This window comes from Saccostrea cucullata, unplaced genomic scaffold (genome assembly GCF_032062105.1).
Source record: "Saccostrea cucullata isolate Sc308-1 unplaced genomic scaffold, CSIRO_AGI_Scuc_v1 ctg1944, whole genome shotgun sequence".
NCBI lineage: Eukaryota > Metazoa > Mollusca > Bivalvia > Ostreida > Ostreidae > Saccostrea > Saccostrea cuccullata.
Window position 1 is genome coordinate 140,856 of NW_026922325.1, and position 13,577 is coordinate 154,432.

At 33.4% G+C, this 13,577-nt stretch overlaps 1 protein-coding gene across 1 annotated transcript in view; it reads right to left on the minus strand.

Annotated features, from left to right (window-relative positions):
• LOC134261615 (sex peptide receptor-like) overlaps positions 1-13,118 on the minus strand; it is a 53,644-nt gene extending 40,526 nt beyond the window's left edge. The window contains exon 1 of the mRNA XM_062744039.1: positions 13,010-13,118. The gene's annotated coding sequence lies outside the window, so the exon portion shown is untranslated. The remainder of the gene's footprint in view (positions 1-13,009) is intronic.
• Positions 13,119-13,577: the final 459 nt, after the last annotated feature.

The window sequence follows — 13,577 nt, forward strand, 5'->3', positions numbered from 1 at the left end:
TGATAGAGAATGTGAAATAACGATCTTACCGATTTATATCAATTTGATAACTCCATGTTTGATAGTTTTCCTATAAACATGTGTCTTCAAAACAGCTGTAAATCATTTATTTTAATTAATCGGTTAATAAATGCACTTTTATTTTAAAATTCTGTGTTAATTGCACATTAGATAATTAATTGCAAGTCATGATTTTGAAAACATTTAATCACCTTTTTTATAAATGTAAACCACAATTCCACAACAAAGAAAAGCTCTTTTGATAATTAGATATGAGTTCTCTAATTGCTTCAAAAGTTAAAGTAGGTTAAAATTAGTTTTTTAGTTGATTTGCCTTTCTTAAAGTCAGCCATAAACTCTGTTAAAGAGATGCGAATTCCAAAAATTAACTACAAACGAATTTGTGATTTATAATGTAGTACACCTTATCCTATGATTACAAATAATTCAAAATCTATTTTTCTTTCAATATTGTTTTTTTTTCCCTTTTCGGTTTGTATGTTCCCGGATAGAACATTGAAGTCAGGGATATTAATGTGGGCCTTCTGTAACTCTTTTATTTTCGAGCGATATCTCATTTTAACTTCTGCGATAAAATTTTATACCACAACTCCCTATGACCCCGCCCGCCCCTCTTAAAGTGTCTCACCCCCCCCCCCCTTACCTTCGACCCCCAGTTTCTAGATCCGGTATGCTCTTTTTTCCTTACGCAGGTGACACAGTTTCTCTGTAATAGATTGTTGATTTTAGGGCGGACGCTTATAATAGAAAAAAAGCTTGAAATTACTGTAAAATTCTGATAATTGAGCGAGCTACAGATCTGCTGCTATGGTGAATTCACGAAGCATCGAAATTTGTACTTCAAGTTCTAGTGATATCACTTAAGGTAGTCTGATCCTCAGATTTATAAAATAAGCAGTTACGTAATCAAAATTACTCATAAAATATATATAAATCCACAAAATTACGTAAATTCATCCACAGTATTTCTTTAAAGTTAAGGGTTAAAGTTTATCATATCATATAGGGAAAATTATCAGATTTCCAATATTTTTGCAGAAAAAGCGAATTGGAATATCAGCAATGCATTTTCCAATTGCAAATTGATCAACAAATATATTTTAGGTTAAAAAACAATAGGTATCCAGTCATTCAGAGAAATTGTCATGATTTTTATACTTATTTGGTATTTTTTGTCTTCTATAATACATAGGGTAAAAGGCTCTTCCTACCATTGCCAGACACCACAAATCACTTCTCATTTCAAATCATGCTAATAAGCATTGGTATCTAAGGCTATGTTCAAGAAAATCTTATTTCTCTGAAACTGTATGATTTTTTTTCCTTTTATAGGATACAGATGTCAACTTTTATCAGACCTTTGCTAAGACTTCCAAAAACATTAAATCGTATAAAGATGAATAAAATGAAAATTGTTGCACGAAAAATTTTCATTTTCCAGCCTCATTTTCATGCTTTTTAAATTAAATATTTATTTTTGGAGTTATCCTTCCTAGCTGAGGATTGTATATCCTTAAATAACTTTCATTAGTCTGTTTCGAAAGCAATTTCACTCATTTGTTATTGTATAAATTTACTTAAACTTTTGTGTAAATTGGTATTCAAACGTTTATTAAACTTATTGAAACTTATCTAAAATATGAATTTATTCTCTTGAGCAATGTCACTCCGCCAAAAAAAAGTTCCGCCAAAATTATAGGCATATATTTGAGCAAGCAAAACACCTAACTATACACCTGCTAAAGAAACCCCGCTATACTATTATATTGATTGCTGAGTCGGCAATTGTTCAGCCATTTTCGGCGGGTCATAATTAAAGCACCCATCATAAGCGATAATTAGAAAACATGACCAAGAAAGAAATCGTATTCAATTGCATGTTGGTCTTTTAATTCTCTAACCCCCATCCCACCCCCTCTTCGAAAAAAAACCTGTTCAATTAAGGTTCTTAACCACAATAACAGGCACACACAAAAAAAATGTTTGCCTTCATTGTCACTCTTTACGTTGGACAAGATGAATAAATCATATTTTGTTCCATAAAGGTAAGAAAAGGTAAACAAAAGGATATAAATATTCTCAGGTTCTGTAGAGCGCGTGGAATTTAATTTATAGTCACTACCGACAGAGAATATATTGTAGTTTCTACTGACAGCCTACAGGCTGATTATAGAAGGAAGAAATACTTTGTTCAAATCCCGCATGAAGTATTGGACCTCTCCACCCCAAACCCCCTTTTTGTAAAACTTGATTTCATTATTTGACATTTATTTTGAAACCTGGTATACTATGTTATGGATATTATACTTCAGATGCTCTTATTTCACTTCCGTGAAGGATGCACATTTTAATGCTAAATTCTGTGGCGGATCTAGGAATCTTGAAAAGGGGGACCCGACCAGTTTGGGGTAGGTGAGGGGCCACACCAAAAAAAAATGATTTATTAAATCTTATCTCTATTTTGCACACAAAAGAGGGGGGGGGGGCTCCTAGGCCCCCTCTATATCCGCCGGTGAAATTGAATTTGCAACAGGCACGCAGGTAGGTTAAGGTTACAACCAAATATTCTACTTACCTGTATGATATGACGTCATAGTAAGCTATATGACGTGAAGTTTAGAGATAACAATTTCTTATAGTCGATATCTAAGATTGATTTGAGGTCGTAAAAATTAATCAAAATATGCAGAGGCATAATACAAACAAAATTTTGTCGTTTCTGGGTCTCTGTAGTTATCACAGGGGTTAAATACCAAACCCGTGACGTCATAACTGTTGATCATGCAGTAGCAGAGTGAAAGTGAAACGTAACGAGAATTCATGTAAACAAACACAAGAAATCGTAGTTTAAAAGCATTTAGAATGAATATCATGTGTGATTCTTGTGGGAATAAAGCTTATGAATAAGGTATGGTAATATACTTCAACAGTTTCTTCGTAAAATTAAAGCAGGGAGGGTGTTTACTTGCCTTTCCTCTGTCGTTCGTAACAAATATGTTGCAAAAGTTCAACACTACGCCGCACACTTTGAAACTTAATTTTTTTTCTATCTAAAGTTCTTATTCTTTTGTTTTTGGAAAGTGCTGCTAGAATCGTATGGTTTACGGGAATTAATGCTTTTTTTTCGATGTTATGAACAAAATGTAAAAATTTTGGGAAGGTTTCCTCAGAAAGTGTTGAATAATTATTTCTGTGATAGGACAGTAGGATTCTAGCAGCACTTCATGGTACAGAGATGTTTTTACATAATTATTATTACAAATTGAAATTAATTATTCCCGGGGTAGTGTTGAACTTTTCACTTTTTCATTAAGGCATATTTTCTAATTATAGATGTCACGTGATGACGTTGTGGTGAAGTACTTCCTGTATAATAAGTCCCATTGAAGTCTATAGAATGCATAATTATAACAAAAGTTTTATGCTTGACTTTTCCGATTTATTAGTGTTACATAATTATAAAAAAGTGTTAATTCGCCGAATTCTGGTCCATATGCTGCCTTAAGGACGTTCGATCTTGATATTTTGAGAGTATTTCGCGCAGGTCCTTTATTCATAACATTAAGCATCATTTTTAGGTTCTAACAATAAAACTGAATTCTACAATGCAAATTAAACTATATTCAATGAAAAAAACCGCGATTAAATTCCATTCAAGTAGAATTAAGCTAGGGACTATATTTTGTGGCGGAAGGTTTTTTAGACGAAAATGGTCAGGTTTTTTTCCATCTGAACTAATAACAGTACTGTTAATTTTGGATGCCTATTTTTCCATGCTGGTTGCACACAAAGCTGTTTTTTGCAGTGAAATATGTTATGCTGGTTCTGAAATATCTATTAAATTATTTCTCGTAAATTATATCAACAAAGTGTGACAAATATAGTAAATATATTCTGAAAATCTGGGAAAAAATTGAGCCTATTTTAACGTAAAATTCACACTTTTTTAATAATATCTGAAAATGTACATCATATACCCCCACTTTTGATGTTCTTTTCTAAATATTCAAGATAACTTTGACCTATTTGCTTAAAATGAGAAAAAGTTAAAGACTTTAAAATAATTTTCTTGCTTATTATATTTTCAATGCCAGAAAAATAACATTTTATTAGTGCAGAAAGGTAACATAATTGATTATGCGAAGCAATTTGAATTTTTTTCTTAGTCACAATTTTTAAGTGTCTTTTTTTAAACAAACTTAAAGTTTATTTTGTTTCATGCTTTAATTGGATAAAAATATTGGAGGGAAAACGTCGAAGGTGTAATTTTTAATTAAGACACAAATTTCAGTGCAGAAAGGTCATATTAAATGTTCTGTAGCGCTAAAAGAAGCATATTGACCCCCATTTTTTGATTTGAATTTTAATTAAGCTATGTATGTAGAAACTAAAAATATACTTGGCAAAAAAAGTTTAAGACTTTAAATATCAGGATCGAACGTCGTTAACATACCCGCGCAGCAATAAATAGAATTAAGTACCTTAAAGTACTCTTCTCGTGTGCCAATTTATATTGAAATCAATCGAAAACTGTAGGAGGAGTATCCATTTGAAAGTATTTCTAAGAATTTATTTTTAGTAACCATGGTAACATCGTTCATAAAAATCAAAAACCAATGCTAAACTATGTAGCCTTATGCAGTCTACTTGTACGCCAAATTAGATTGAAATCTGACCAAAACTGTAGGAGGAGTAGTCTTTTATAGAAATTCCTAATAAAATCATAGTTTTAGTAACTATGGTAACAGCGTTCAACGAAATCAAAAACCAGTGCACTAAATTATGTATCTAAGTCTTTAGTAGGGTCAGAGTCCAGTTTCTTATAAAAACGTTCGTCTGAGAGTTGTCTATGGGCCTCCGCCATGTAAGTCTCTTTATCCATTACTACAACTGTAGAGCCTTTGTCTGCTTTCTTAATTACAATGTCATCCCGATTTTTTAATGATTGTAAGGCAGATCTCACCTCCTTACTCAAATTGTCGGGAGTTTTGTCTGGCATTGGCGTTTGACTTACTTTTATAAAAAATACCACTCTTTAACCTTCTGAATAGTTGGAGCTAGGGCTTTTATACTTCACCTGTGTATTTATTTTGACACGACTTCTCAGCTGGTATAAATATTTTTCACCTTTACCTAAGAGTTTGATCTAATTTTTATAATCTTTAACCTTTTTCTAAACTTTTGAACAGTTAGTACCACAATTCTTTGAATGCTTGTATATTTTTGCTTCTGCACGTACCGTTTCATGGTGATTCTACTTTTCCACTCGGTAAGAAAAGTTTTGACGCTGAGTTAAGAAAATTATAAGACAACATGATATATATGATTGTGTATATGAATTATCATGGTAAGAAGCAGTTTGCCCCTACGTTTCCTCTGAAAGTGTCCATACGATTTGGGTGAGTGGGGTAGTACTCCGCGAAATTCGGAGTTGGGATACCTTGTTAATACCGGTATTATACTATGGGGCTACATATGTAGGTATTATCAACCAGAAACTTAGCACCTTTTTTATGCCCCCGGACCAAAAGATCCCGTGGGGTATATTGTTTTTGTTCTGTTTGTCTGTCTGTTAAGAACACATCTTGTTAATATGAACTTTAAATTACTTATGTACAGTGAATTAGAATTTTTTACAAAAAATATTGTGTATAAACTGTATAAACTTTTAGCATGTCGAGCGTTTTGATAAAAAATTGTGATTTTGTAATTTTCTAAAACTACCTTAGAGTTTTCAGTGTGGCGCATGCTAGCATTTCCCCCCCTACATTTTAGGAGGCATGGGCGTCGGAAGCAAACTGAAAGGGGGGCGAATCGAAAGTGGGGGGGACTAAACCAAAAAAAAAGGTAAATCCCAATTTTCAATGCCTATATAATGTCTATTTTGCAAAAAAAAAAACTGGGGAAGGGGGCTAAGCCCCTCCCCCCGTTCCGACGCCTATGGGAAGTGAATATTAAGTTATAATTTCATGTTCATTTTAATGATATTATGAATTCAATATATACCTTAATTGAAAGCATTTAGGGAAAAAAAAGTTCTCATCGTGGTTCAGTGGTAAGAGCGTCTGCTGTAAGATTCTCAGAGTGAGAAGCTGAGCATTTGATCGCGGGTTCAAATCCATTGCGTGACGTGACGACCGATCTTTCAGATGAGACCTAATAAACCGAGGTCCCTCGATGCAGTAGGTATTGGCATGAAAAAGATACCTCACTGCTCAGCGGCCCTGAATGCCGAGTATAGGTATAAATTGGCAAGTGCTGGCGTCTTTATATGAGAAATGAAAATCTTGAGAGTGTTGTTAAACAACACTTACAATGGTATCGTTTAACGTCATCACCTTCGATCCGATGTTCTCAATTATATTTTTCCCCTTCTAAATATTGCACGTGTTAAGAAGAAAAACCACATGCTTCTTTGCAATTTTATTTTGATAATTTTCGGCCAAAAATCCGTTTTATTTAGACACGTCTTTAAACCTTTTCCCAATAACTTAGTGCACTTTGTTATACAGTTGTTAGATCTCCATATACCAAAAAAAAAATCACAGGATGAATATGTGTTAAAAACAACCACCTCTTCTATCTCCCACAAAAACTTTTAATAATTACATCCTGACGTGTGTGCTAAGGCGTTGTCTCACGACAATGATTGTAATACATGTATATACAAACAATACAATGTTTTCTTTGATTGATATTTCTTGAAAAGTATAATGGTAAGACTGTTTTTAGACGAGAAATGTCTGTCAAGCAACACCCTCCAGTTGTATACAGATGCTGCAAAGTCAAAAGGCTTTGCAGGAATATATAAAACTCAATGGTTTTATGGTAACTGGAAGAATTTGAACATTATGACTTTAGAGTTTTACCCGATAGTACTTGCAGTTTCTACTTGGGGAAGATTGTTTGCTAATCACTCTATTTTGTTCTTTACTGACAATGAGGCATTAGTTTGTTATCAATAAGCTATCTAGGAAAGATCAATTAGTGTTACAGATGGTTAGGTATTTGGTCATGCAATGTCTGAAGCATAATATTGTATTTAGAGCAAAACAAATATATACCTGGTAAACACAACAAGTTGGCAGATAGCCTTTCTCGATTGCAGGTTCAAGAATTCCGGAAGTTAGCGCTGGATGCACAAGTAGAACCAACCATGGTGCCAGAAACACTGATGCCTCAAAACTTCTGGACGACATTGAAAAGCTTACAGCTGCAGCTATGGCACCATTCACAACAGCAACATATAACAGAGCTTGGCGGGCTTTTGTATCTTTCTGCACTTCCTACAGTATACCACGTGTGCTGCCTTTGACTTCATCCATAGTTCCTCTTTTTGTAGCAAATCTATTTTCTGCAGCATTCTTACCAAAACCCATCTCTACTTATTTGTCAGCATTAGGGTACGTGCATAAAATTTTGAATTATCAGGATCCTACACAGACATTTTTAATACAAAAATTAATTGCTGGAGCTTATCAATTGGGCAATATATTTGATATTAAATTACGTATTACCAACCATATATTAGACCAATTGGTATCATGTGTACCACAAGTGGTTATGGAAGAAAACAATCAAAAAATGTTTAAGGCTTTGTTTCTGTTTGAATTTTCGGCATTTGCACGTATTGGAGAGTTAGTCGGCTCTGAGGGTCATTATGAAGAAGTCATCCAACTTCCAGATGTCACTTTTACATGTAAAGCTGGAAAAGCTTGTCAGGTCAATGTTTGTTTTAAAACTTTTAAGCACAACTCTTCTGGTATACCTAAGTTTATTTCATTTCTCACATGGAGATTGCAAAATTTCTTCAGTAGAAGAACTTTTACAGTACTTAAATATAAGGAAAAATATTACTGGTCCTTTGTTTCTCTTGGATAACAGCTCACCTCTAAATAGGGTCAAGTTTAATCATACACTTGAAAAATGTTTGCTCATGTGTGGTTTAGACAGTACAAAATATAAGGGACACAGCTTTAGAATAGGTGCTGCTACAGCAGCGGCTCTTAAGGGATGTACGGATACACAGATTAGGGCTATGGGACGATGGCAATCCAATGCATTTCAGAAGTATATAAGATCAAATCATGTGCCCACTAGTGAGTAAACAAATTCATTGCTTAATTGACTCTCTTTTCGGTATTGGCTTTTAGCTTATGGTTGTTGAATACTTGCTTGGGCCAGTATTCAGTTAGCTATATTAGAATTTTACCTCTACTTATTAATAACAAAGTTTTATAAATATATACAGTAATGCTCTTCCTACTGATTCATAAACTTTTTTTGAATACCTGCGAGGGCCGGTATTCAAATGAGTCAACAGAAACATTTAGCGATACCCCGAAATGCCAGATAACATAAGCTTTATTTCATAGGTACCTGCTGGGGCCGGTACCATTATGAATGCATGCATTACTTTTAAATGTTATAATACTTCTTGTGCCAGTAATAAAAGTATATCTGAAGTGTTACCTGCTTGAGCCGGTAACATGTTTTATGTATGTATAGACATTTTCAATGAAGCAAGATTACTTGCTGGGGCTAGTACTCATTTGTTGTCTTATTTAGAACTCTTGTACTAAGAAATACTTACTTGTTTTCATATTATGCATATATGTGCGTGTATGTCCTGATGTAATTATTTCTTACATGTTCATTCCTTCTTGTAAAAGCATTTTTTATATGAATGATGTACATGCAGTGGCATAGTTTGGGTCGTTTCAAAGATCCTTATGAATATGATCTTCTCAACTGTGGATGATTGACCCCACTTTTGCCGATGTTATACGATTCAAACTACATTGTATACTCTCTGTATTTACATGTTAAATTCTGGATTTTGTTTTGTATGAAGAAAACTGTATATACATGTTTTACAATTGTTTTCGACAAACAGTAGTTAATATAGAGTTTGTGTTCTGTTATTATTATACATGTATGTAAGAAATATTTTATAGGTGTAAAGAACAATTGTCCATTTTTGTTGGCAACCTTTGATGCTTATATTAACTACAATTTTTGTTTATTGACCAAAACCTTTATTTTGATCAATAAAATTCATCTTCAATATACATTTAGCTTTTGTCCTTTTTCATAGCATATGGGAAAAGAGGAGGCATAAACAAACAATAAGATGCTTTCTTTGGTTGTCAGTACGGATGTTAACGTCGCAGCTGTTGCAGAAAAATAGTAATCCACATTTTTTTCTCTGCGAGGTTAATTCTTGTACTTACAACCGAACGAAAACATTTTATTGTCTTCCGCTTTCGCGAAAGCCAGGGGACATAAAATCTCATTCGTCTGTCAGTCTGTAATTCTGTCCGTCTGTCACAAAGAAATCATATGACATTAAGCTTGACTTTCTCTCATTATTGAATCTTTAATGAATTTATAACAGTTTATGTGAACACTTTTCATCACATAGTTTCATTGTGTAAAGCTGGAAAACAAGGGCTATTCAAGACACTGCATTAAAAATGAATGGTAAAGAATCAGTAAAAGAGCGAAATTAAACGCTTCATTTAAGCGGCTGTAAAACTTGTTAAGAATCCCAAAGAAATATTCAATGAAATATGTGAAATTTACCGCAACTAATGTCTGTTTTATAGACACATGAGCAGGTGGATTCAAATGAACAAAAGTGATATAATAGGCATCAAAAATGGGTACCGTCCTTGGCGACAAATACTTACAACAACCAATGTAATGTTTGCGAAAATTCAACAAATAATCAATGATGATGTTTGATTGAATTTAAGACACATAGCAAAATTTATAGACATCATTTTAGGGGTAGTTTATAATGTTTTAAAGAATCATTTGACAGTAAAAAAGCTTAGTACTCAATGATCACCATATTTTTGGAAAAATGAGTGAAAACAACAGCGTGCAAGAATATCTAAACAATTATTTTTTTTTTTAAAAAATCAAAAATTGAAGTTATCAACGTTTGTTTGAACTTCAAACAGATAGTGAAACTTGATCTCATTGCTTTAAACCCTCAAAACAAATTTACAACAATAAGATGCACTTGACAAAAACAGCCAAGGTCTGAAAAACGCAAAGAATTTCAGAAGCACAAAAATAGTTTTATATGTCATTTTCGTAAATATTAGGTCTTGTTCAAATTCTTATTCGGGGAGGCATTTCAATTTCTGGAGCAGTCTAGAAAGCAAATTTTTGCAAAAAATCGAAAGGTTTATGAGAGGATGGAACCAGAATCAGGAATCCACTACATTAAATTTTGTCATGACAGCGTCCAAACCTACAGGCCATGAAGAGAAATTATATATATAGTAGTTTTGGGGATAAATAGAAAGTTAATGTTTTGTCAGACAAATAATATTCGCCAGATCTTTCACCCTTTCACTCGTTTCATTTTCCAAACTTGAAAAAAAAACACCTCTCAGAAAGAAGAAACAAGTCAAGGAAATCGTAGGATCTGCCATATTCCAGTATACGAAGGTTAATACTCAAAAATGTGCTTTAAAAACAATCCGAAATTGGATAAAAATGTTACGGACATGTGTTTCAATTAAAAGAAAATATTTAAGTAAAATCCATCTTTCTAAGTCAAGAGTTTATGATCCGCTCCGCTCCACATAAACCCTTGACCGAATAGGCTAAGTTTGACGGGTTTAGAAATGAGTTCTCTGATTGACCTCATCCAAGTCTGCATGAACGAATCAAAATCATGTTTTATTTAAACTTAAACTAAATTATAAACAGAAAATCAAGTCAGTTTTAGACCCAAGGATATCGTCTTTATCATTAGATAGCCCAGTTGAAGGTTTGTCTCAGCTTTTTAGAAATTTTGACTCATATACATGTAGAGATGTCCTTGAAGTTTGACGAACTTTTAAAAAATTGAAATATTACTTTGAATTGGCTACAACCTTTGAATGAGACGAGATTCAGCTTTTATATTTAACATGTGCATTACCAGTGACAAGGCATTTCTAAATTCACAATAATATTGACCTCTTGACCTTGACCTATTTTTCGAAAACTTTAACCTTGGACATGATTTTTGAATGAGAAGGGATAATGTTTTCATATTAAACCCGTGTGATGCCTGTAACAAGACCTTTCTAGATACACTTTGATCTCGTGACATTGACGTTTGGGTATCTTTTAAACAAAGTACATTTTACATGCTTAGCATAAGCCAGGTTCCCTCTTTAATTTTGAATTCCATGACCCCAAGGTCTGGAGATATGGTAAGAGGGGCTAATGTAGTGCAAATGCACGTCAATTTCTTTCAAAATATTTTTTTTACTCCTAAGTGTATAGTTACGATGAGTAAGGGTGCCTCTTCCAGAATGTGTTTCATGACCCCTGATTCAGGTATTCTGGTATGAGGATAGATCTTTATCAATAATACATTGTACTACAAATATCAATACTATTAAATAATCCTATCCGCTCCTGAGTATTGGGCAATTAAAGAACAAAGTGCACATATGATAATAAGGAAAGGTGTTTCTTTCAAACGTTTTAAAACTTTTGATTCTGGTGTTTCGTGGAAGGGGCGCATTGATGATAATATAGTGGAAATATATTTTTGGTCCGCTAAAACTTTAACCTTGCCCACAAATGTCAAATGGTTGTTGCTACGATTTTCAATTTTATCATGTACATGTATATTCCTTGTGACAGACCTTTTCGTAGAAAACAGCATCTTTGTTACTCTTGTAATTAACCTTGATTGTTGACCTGTTTTTGACACCTTTACAAAAATTTAACCTTGGCCATAACTCTGAACAATTATTTGTAATTAGTGTTAGGATGTTCATTATCTAATCGTTTTGACTGATTCTTATTACAGGGTCTGATCCTTTATTTTTTTTTTGCTTCTTACAACACAATTATACATAACAAAAATTAGATGAGAATATATTTACACCCTTTTCATGATTATAGTTAAGGAATTATTCAATGAACAACCACCGCGCGCATATTAAGTATACTTACGTTAATTTAAGGACATGGCATTTTGAACTATGACGCACGTCTGAAGAACTAGTGGCTATCGCAAAGCATCAATAAAAAATCCTGAGCCCGCGAGGAGAACACACGGAGCATTCTGGTACAATAAAAAGCTATTATTATAATGATACCTTACCTTGTCCATTTGATCGCTAATCGAACTCAATTATCAGGTGCGCAGACTGAAACAAGTACATTTTGAAATACTTATTCCCAATCCCTCCAACATTAATAATTAACATGATTGTTGTTAATTTGACAAGGGATTCATTATTTTGTCTTAAAGGAGATTTATAATTCCAAGATAGTCTTTGAGGCAGTGTAGTATTCCAAGAATTTTCCTTGTTTAAATACATAAAAAATTGGCAAAATGTCTTTATTGAACGTCAAACGTCCAATGTATAAGCATGACACGGTCAGATACGTGAAATATGAAAGTACTCAAAGAAAAGATTTATTTCTTGCATACATGTGATATGCTACTTTTGTTAATTGCATCAAATTTTATTGAAATGAATTTAATATTAAAATTCTGGACGACAATGTGCCCTTTATGAAAACTATTTGGAAGGCGCTCAAGTAAATTTAAAAATAAAGTGCGACGAAGTTAACGCAAGACACAAAAGAGGTATGCAGTATTTCATGCAAAAAAACAAAACAAAACAAAAAAATCTAGAGGTACTGTGAGCAATGAGCTCACTAAATGATACCCCCCGCTTCCCATATGAATATAATGGGAGTGTCCATGTGTGGATGTTTTCTGTGCATTTACGAATTTTCATGCTAGATGTTTTTTTATACGCCGGGCTTGAAAAGTATTTATATCAATCAATGAAATATAATTTATCCTTAGAGTGCCGACAGTATATCTGCTGTTTTCAAAGCCTTTATTTAATTGAAAGACCAAACATAAAACCACTCAAACATAGAAAACCATAGAAAATTACGAACATATTACATTGTTAAGGCATATAATTATTCCATTAAACAACAAACTCACCCTAGTACTTCAAGCTGCCCTTGTTTGTACACATTTTCAAAATGTTTTTACTCCAAGTTTTTTATCAATGTCATCCATTTTATCGATCTTATTGTGTTTCTTCCCATTTGTATCTAAAACAAATATGTAACTATTATTAGACCACGAGCTGTCTGTAATATGTTGTCTCTCCTTGGCCCTAAGTTTCTTCAGCAGCTGTGTGTTGCTAATGGTTTTATGATACACCATTATATTGTTCTCTCATTTTGTGACCACTGTCCGTCCTCCTCACCTCTCCATCTTGCATGATTTTGTCAATTGGTCAAATTCTGGGAAGTGCTAGTTTGTTTTGGAATTAAAGTAACACCTGCCTTGTCAGCTACCAGATCCACAGAACTAGATCCTCTTTTAACTCCCGACTCTATGGCGGATTCAGAATTTTGACCTTATTTTCCTACGAGTATGGTTGGTTAATTTTTGCTATGCCAATAGAAATGGCAATTCAATTAATTTGTTTCTTGTTGTATTTTTATGACAAACATCCTGTTCTTCAGCTGTGATATATTCCGGATGTTGGTGTTCAATGTTT